This window comes from Dermacentor variabilis, chromosome 9 (genome assembly GCF_050947875.1).
Source record: "Dermacentor variabilis isolate Ectoservices chromosome 9, ASM5094787v1, whole genome shotgun sequence".
Classification (NCBI taxonomy): domain Eukaryota; kingdom Metazoa; phylum Arthropoda; class Arachnida; order Ixodida; family Ixodidae; genus Dermacentor; species Dermacentor variabilis.
Window position 1 is genome coordinate 89,772,262 of NC_134576.1, and position 8,330 is coordinate 89,780,591.

Here is an 8,330-nt window from a genome sequence, read left to right on the forward strand (position 1 = left end):
GGGCGGGATTCGATACCGTGACCTCATGCTTCGCAGCCCAACACCATAGCGACTAAGTAACCACGGTGGGTATTAGTTGGTGTGCCCCCTTGTCTTCAAAGCTTTATGCACATTTTATTTCACTGTTGCCACAATCACGCAATGGTGATTACTAGCAAGCTGCTGCGACCTACGGTGGTCACACATGAGAATGACCAACCGCAGTGCCCGAAAAGGCAGCAGACAGTTCATGCAGGTATCACTGCAACATGCAAGAATATGGGGATGGAAAGAATTCTCTGTGTAAGCAACAATGCTGGCGCAGGACAGTATTGCAGTATAGTATTATCAGTATTGCGGCGCAGGACAGTATTGAACAAGTGAAACACGAGCAGGAAAGCGCAAGGAGCAACATCTCTTAGAGTAATACAATCAATCCTGTATACAATAAACACCTTCATTGCCCAAACTTTGCTTGATGTATCAAAATACATTTAAAATTTTTCTCAAAATTACCAAAGACCACTCAAAGCTTCTACTTTCTTTTTGAGCCCTCACCTTTCCTTTGTTTTTGTAGACAAAATAAAGAAACAATTTAAAAAAGGAAACAGAGGAAAAATTTTTTTATTTCCAAGCACGACTTGCACTTCACTCACAGGCAGAAATAGGTGATTAAAGCCTTACAGAATCCTTGACAAATCGCAGCAGTGTGCATTGGGACTCCCTGTTGCACCATTTCATCCAATCATCGTGCCATGGCACCACGGTGTGTGCCGGTGCAATTTTTCAAGGATGCTGTAAGCAGCATCAATTTGTCAAGCTACTGACGTGGTCGAAGGTGTAGCCCCTGGCATATACAATGTGTACGAGTCAACGTTGAAACCAATGGTGGGTGAAATTAGAGACTCGCTGGTTTCTTGTTCATTCACGTCACTGAAGGTCTCTACTTTAGGAAGTTGTCACACTTCTTCAATAATTGCTTAATCAGAAGTGCTCTCCTAGACATCTATGCCATCATCAACAGCAACAAGGCAATCCCATGTTTTCCTGCAGAGAACAAAGCATGCAGGGATGGCCTGTATGTGTACAAGGGCAGGCCTATGTCCCGCACTTCTTTACAGACATCCTCTTAGCAACAGTCAGTTTTACAAAAGAAGCTTTTTGTTTCTGCAGGCTTTGCATCCTTCCCTGATGCTTTCTGCATTTTCATAGCATCCATAAGCGAGATCCAAGGGTCATAGATTTGATAGCCAGGTTCAGATTCTACAGTTGGCAAAATATATTTCATGCTATTCTTAGAACAAAAGCTGTTGACGAATTACATTTTAAATGCCAGTGTCAATTGATTTTTGCTTCTTTGATGTAGTCTCCTTCTGACATCATGATCTGTGTGTGAAAAAAAAAAATATGAACACTGCACCTTTAGTAGAAGCTCCACACAGAGTTGAAGACTTCTGCAGAAAAAAATATTGTCCCATGCTGTTCCAGTCTAAGAGCAATAAAGTTCAAGAAACATATTTAAATACAGTGCATCTTACAAATGCGTGTGCCTGTATGATGCCATGCAGCCTCCTCTCCTACCATTCTAGTTAGCAGTATAGAATGGTAGGAATAACTAGAATGCATAGTGGAGCTAATATTTCAACAAGGGGATTGTCTGCTTCAGGACCTAACAAGGGCAAGTCGTCTTGTCAAAATCTTTGCTCCAAGCTGAGGCTTTCCTTGAACCTGAATTAAGAAGCTTCCAATGTTCTCAAAAGTCATGTCATTCTTGCTTATTCCATTTCCTTTCCACATAAAGCGCAAAATTTGTGAGATTGTCTTTCATAGTACATCCTCATATGCTATGTACGCTTTATCTAAACAGTTAACTAGCGTTCAATTGATATTAGCAAAACCTGTGACCTCATGGGAAGCAAGCTTGGGCATCTGGAGGTACTGAATTTATGCTCTCTACCTAATGCCAAGCTTCAGGTGATGGTAAAACTGGCCCGTTTCTGACTATGCAAGTGCAGGTGCAGAAATCTAGCTGTAGAATCTTTGCTAGTGCCCCAGTAATAAACACTTACTGTGCACATCTGTACAACAAACAGGAGACAGGAAAATGTTAGCACTCGTATATGACAGGCTGGTGGAAAGAAGATGAAGCAAGATTCAAAATGGGTGTGCCGAGAACATGTATGTAGAAATTGCTTCTTGCTGGAATTATTAAAAAAAAAAAAGAGGTTTGAACAGGCAAAGCCTCCTCTCTTTCATAGATGCAATGCAGTGAGCCCCATTAGAATGCCCAGTTCTCCCTTTTATCTTTGGTCTGTGAAGAAAGGCCACATCTTGTAACGATTCTTTCCATTTTTCGCTCTTTTTTGCCCTTTTCTGATGGCTCACACATAGCCATGGTTCTGATATTGCCAGGATCAGCAACTTGAAATGAATCATGACAAGATATTAATAGAAATGCATGGAGTAGTAAGAATCTTTACAATGTACAGCCCCTGCGGCCATATTATGAAAGGCCTTTTTTCCGTAAATTCTGTTCACTTCTGATCACCCGTTGCACCAAGTGGACATTACTGGTGATAAAGATTTGGCGTCAGGCCAGCTGGTGATGAAAGACACAAAGAGGAGAAAATGAAAAGGGTCGTTAGGTGATGCTGCCCTAGGATATATATACGTGCGCTTTCTTTAAGGTGACACAAGAGGAAATCACTGAGTGAACATAGATTCAACCAGGAATGTCAGATTACCTTCCTAAAAACTTTGCAACCTTTGTTTAATGCAAGGTGATGACTTACTGCAGAGAGAAATTGCAGCTGTAAGATTGGCAAAATTTTTCTGCAAATTTCCACGGTTTCCCAACAAACAGGAGTTGTATGCAGCTCTACCAGGTTTTTACTTTTTGAGTCCCCAGGCTCACAGCAGGAGGGCACAACACTGCTGTAAAAAGCAGAGTTACTGTATGCGCACTTACAGGGAGCAGAGCTGCATGTTTGTTTTCCATCCTCTATTTTATATTTGCTGCACAGCCCGAAGTAACAGCGTAATAGACCACCAAGTGAGCCGCAGAGTGTGCCAAAATGTTGCGCAAATTATTTAGGATGCTCTAAGCACCAGTATAGTTCCCAGGGTTCCCACATCAAGGACCCTTATTTAACGGAAAAGTAAAATGTAAAAAACGTCATGCTGGTACTTTTTTAAAACAACAGCATGAGTGCCTGAGGCTCTTGGTTTATCCACTATTCAACCTCCCAAGCACAGTTTGTTTCAGCTTATGCTTTCAGAATATACTTTATTTTGCTCATTTTACCGTCACGGTTTCACAACATGACTGATGCAAACAACCAGCTTGCGTAAGCTACTATTTCAAAAACATCAACACAAATAAAAACAGTTATAAACGCAGGCACATTAGAATAGCAACATATAAACAATATGCTAAATAGAACAGAATATGGACATATGTAACATAACAAAACACTTCACACCGTCATACATCTATGTGCAAATATCACAAATAGGAAACTACAATAAAAGGCCATGGCCAGTCGGATCATTTCAGAAATGTATATGAATTAGTGGCAGTAAAGCAAGAAAGTACGACATTATTGCATTCACGGCAGCCTTTTTTGACAATATGCTCTGAAAGTCAATACAGTATTGTAGGGGCAGTATCGTGCGAATCCCACTGCTTACTGCACCCCTACCCGCCGTGGTTGCTCAGTGGCTATGGTGTTGGGCTGCTGAGCACGAGGTCGCGGGATCGAATCCCGGCCACGGCGGCCGCATTTCGATGGGGGCGAAATGCGAAAACACCCGCGTACTTAGATTTAGGTGCACGTTAAAGATCCCCAGGTGGTTGAAATTTCCGGAGTCCTCCACTACGGCGTGCTTCATAATCAGAAAGTGGTTTTGGCACGTAAAACCCCAAATATTATTACTGCACCACTATCTCACGACTACTGCATTACACATGCGGTGGACAGCTGTACGCACAGACCAGGGCAAGAAAGGCTGGATCACACCTTAAGTGGAAGCTTTAGCTCGGGAGCTTCTATGTAAATACATGAGAAAGCAAAAATCCTTTTTTCAAAGTAACCACTGCACTGATTTTGACGAGGCTTGTTGCACTTAAAAGCAAAAGTTACAATCTGATGACTGTGGAAAGCAGATTCTTTATTTAAGCTGTCAATTCTCATTAAAAATTTGTTTGAAATTGTTAAATTTCAGCAAACTGAACTCAAATTCATGACTTTGTCATTCAGCAATGAACCACACAATCATAATTCTGTAAACTGTACCTAATTATAAATCTAAAGCAGATGAAATTGATGTACTATACACTGCTTTGAAGTACATCACTAACTTTTGAGTAGCAATTTTGCTAAACCATTGCAAACATTGCAACAAATTAACTTATAACCTGCCAATTCATATGTAAAATAAGTTCACTTCAGATGATCTAATAAATGCGGTTTACGGAACTGCAGTACCTGCTTTTGGTGCAGAGCTGCAAATTCAGACTTCATGCCTTTTTTTTTTTAGTTTATCAATTTTCAGCAATATTCGTAAAAAAATTCCAGGCTCCAAATAAATATTCTGCTTCCTACAGTTACAAAATTATACCTTTCTTTCTCAAATACAACAAATTTCATTTGACTCAGTCCAGGGGTTGTTTCATAAAAGCATGTCTGTATTGTACATGTATTTGAATGGGTGACCTTAGAGTTGGGCCCTAGCTGAAGCATCTTCTTAAGATGTTCACAGTGCTGAGCACATGTTGCCAGACTGATTTCTGTGAAACTCGGGGCTTTCCAAAGGCCAGAGTAATGCAACAATGCTATTCCAAAACCTTTTCTTTTCATGCTTTCTCAGAGGTTCAAGTGAGACTTCGTCTGCTTTATCACCAGTATCAGTCAGTCGCGAGTGGAGAATGACAAGAATGGATTAGAATTGAGTGGAAAGTATCCTTGAATTATACCAGCCCAGACTGCTGCCTTCTGTTCTGTAAGCACAGGCATGCACGAACAGGACACCTACCTTATCCTTGCTTGGAAACAAAAACTGACCTGGCATTCACACTGATGCGTGCATTTTTCAATTTCTATAAAATAACCCATAGATAAACTCATAGTAGCCCATATTATAACCCATAGGATAAAGTGGACAGATTAATTACTATAGAATAATCACGTGCTGTAGCTGTTTGTCTACCTTGCAAATTGTAGGTAGCACTGGAAATCTTCAATGACTGGTGCAGCTTGATTAAGAAAGTAAATTGTGGCTTATTTCATTGCTCTTTGAGTTGTGCTTTTCTTCCTATATGCTTGCGCTCCAATGTTTTCTTATAGCAGTGTGCAAGTTTTATGCTCACAGCGAATTTATGCTCTTGTGTATTCTGCAGCAAATTAATAAATACAAAATTTTAGCTAGTGTCTGACACTAAATCTAGATAGCTTATGGGCAGCAACAATATTCACACAAAATAATTTGCAATGCCTCAAACAATCTTTATTCCAGTGCCCAGAGAATCACTGAACAGTTGCAATTAGAAAGCCAAACGACGTTAATCGACGCAACAGCATGAATTCATAGCAAGTTAGCTTAAACGAGGTTAACGAAACAAGCTGCAGCAATGTACAAAGAGAGGAGAACAAGTTTTAAACAAATCCATGTATTACTCCCCAGTAATTTTCAGGCAGGTTTAAACAGGATACTGACAGTGCATGCATACATTAGCACAAGATTTTTCTTTCGCAATACCATTACAAAGTTCTGTGCACAAAGCATTACATAACAAGTAAATTAGGTAGGGGTCAACAGATCAACAGGTGGAAATGAGAAAAGGGCACCCAATACTGTATTCATAGCCTGTACTGTATAAATAGCATTTCTCGATGCTCAAGAAGTCGTGCGATTCTCCAGGCCAATGAAGTATGAGAGCGCCCAGCTTATAAACACACAACTGCTAGTACTAGTTGTGTTGTTTCAGATGCCGTGTAAGCAGGTACTGCTTGCCAAACCTCAACGGACACAGGTGGCACGTGTAGCGAAGTCGATGATCCGCATGATAGGCAGCGCGCCTTAACAGGTGATTAGCTCCGAAAGGCTCGCCACAAACAAAACAAGTGGTCAAGTTGTCGTCCAACTCGAGGCCGTCCTCCTCGCTTTGCTGTGACCTGGTACCGCAGGGCAGCTGCTCTTCCTGTTGGCAGCAAAGCAGAGCATGGAACACAACTGTGTCGTACGTTTTGCGGATACGGTGATGTACTTGCGAACAACTTTCTGCAGCAGTGAAGGAATCGCTACATGTGCGAGGGGCGCACAAGTGAGAAAGCTTCAGAATACAGTCCCACATTCTCATCTGTGTCAGGTTAAGCTGCAGCAGAGAAAACACTAACATCTTACTTAGTACTAAAATAAGACAGAAAATACACCCCTCAGTCATAAGTTTGCCGTATTTTTTACACTTTTCTCTTCCATGCATGGACAAATGCGAAAGTGTCGTACATGGACATTACGCCATTTCCAGCATCAATTCAAGAAACCAAGAGCACTGCCAAGCTACGCACGACAACTCGGCGCGGTAACACGTGTGCGGAAGAAGTTCCACCCTCATAGCTTTCCCTGCAATTCCACAGAAATTTGTCTGCGAGTATAGGACTCGTTGCCGGGCCAATTGTCCTTGTGCAATTGAATTGAAACTGTGTTAATACGTAGCTGGTGGGAATGTGGGAGAACTATGCGCCAAATGGCGCTACAGCTCAGGCCACCCGACAGCTACACGCAGGCAAATGTTTGCCTCTTACCCCCCCCCCCCCTCCCTTTTTGCACTGTCACAGATCATGCTACCTGAAAACAAACAAGAGTTCATGCTAATCGAATTTAAAGAAAACAAAACAATTTGGCAGAACCCATCTCATGATGACTGTCGACAGTAATGCATTAGCGTTGAATCAATACAGCCACGTCACGTATTGCCACCATCGAAACGAGTTATGCATGAGCCATGTACTGTAGTGGAAATCCTCTTTCGCATTTCCCTGAGAACACTCGGTGCCATCTAGTGCCACCGCTGCGAAGCCTGGGATGGCATTCGAAACGCACGGCACACGAGTGTGCGCGAATGCTGATAAACGCGTTACGCAACAGCCGGGCTCCTCTTTCGCGCTTCTTTCTGGACACGCTGCATCATCTAGTGGCACTGTCGAGGAGCCCATGCATGGCCTCCGAGACGAGAAACGTGGCGCGCCGGTGCCTGCAAACGCTGACGATTGTTTTCTCACTTGCCGCACACCCAGCAGCCCAAACTCAGTGACCAAAGTTGGTGAGACGTTCATTGAAGAGCGGAGTAAAGCGTCGTTCATTCTCTTGTCCTCGCTTCTCCATTGGAACGTGAAGCTTCTCGGACGATGATTGGCAGTTGGTGATCAAATGCAGACAGAGAGCGATGGAGATCGCATGTACAAGAAATATTTATAGGTAAACTTTTCTATATGCATGGCAGGTAAAACAAATACATTACAAACTTGAACAATTGAGAAACAAAGTCTCACTCTTCGTCTGTCTCAATGACTGTTAGAGCCCAGACTCGTTTTAACGTACATAGTACGGAGGCTCACTGATCTATCAGCAATTCTGATTTCAGCCAAGTATGAGAGACAGCATGTCGTCCCGATTTTTATAGCCCAAATATACCAAGAAAAAAAGGGCGGTAGGGCCACCCATTCGCCCTTTCCACAGATTCAGTTGCCAATGAGAGTCAAACGTTTGTTAAGCCACAACCCAAAGGGAAGGGCTTCCTCTTAAAAGTAAACATATTGGAAAACAAAGCTCTTTTCCTTCTTGCCTAAAACTCCGTTGTTCTCTCATTTCTACGTAGTCAGTGACGGCCTCAGCAAAACACGCCAGGCCCGTACAAGTTATTGCTAGGCCACCTCAAACCCCATGGAGTCTCTAGGCCGCAAACGTCTCGGAAGATGGGGCATCGACACCGTGTACTGCAGCTGCACTTAAGGTTTGTCCGCGTGGGAGATTGATGACCGTCCTTGTCCTCCAAACTTAGTGTCCACAAGACGAAGTTCTCCGAGTGCGTGTTTACAAGACGCCACCATCCAAATGCACTCTCCACACGTGCACTGCATTTCTACAGCGCATACTGTAAGCTGTCCTTTGACACCACACAGGCTTTTCTCCGCACCCAGCATGAAAGGCTGCCGGTTGCTTTCCGGACGCGTAGAAGAATAGATCCCCGCTCCGTACATGCAGCACATGGTCAATGTTGCTAAGCTCTTCTTAACCTCGGTGGCGCCTCCAATTAGCCAGGTACTCGGGAGCCAGAACCACAATACCGTGTA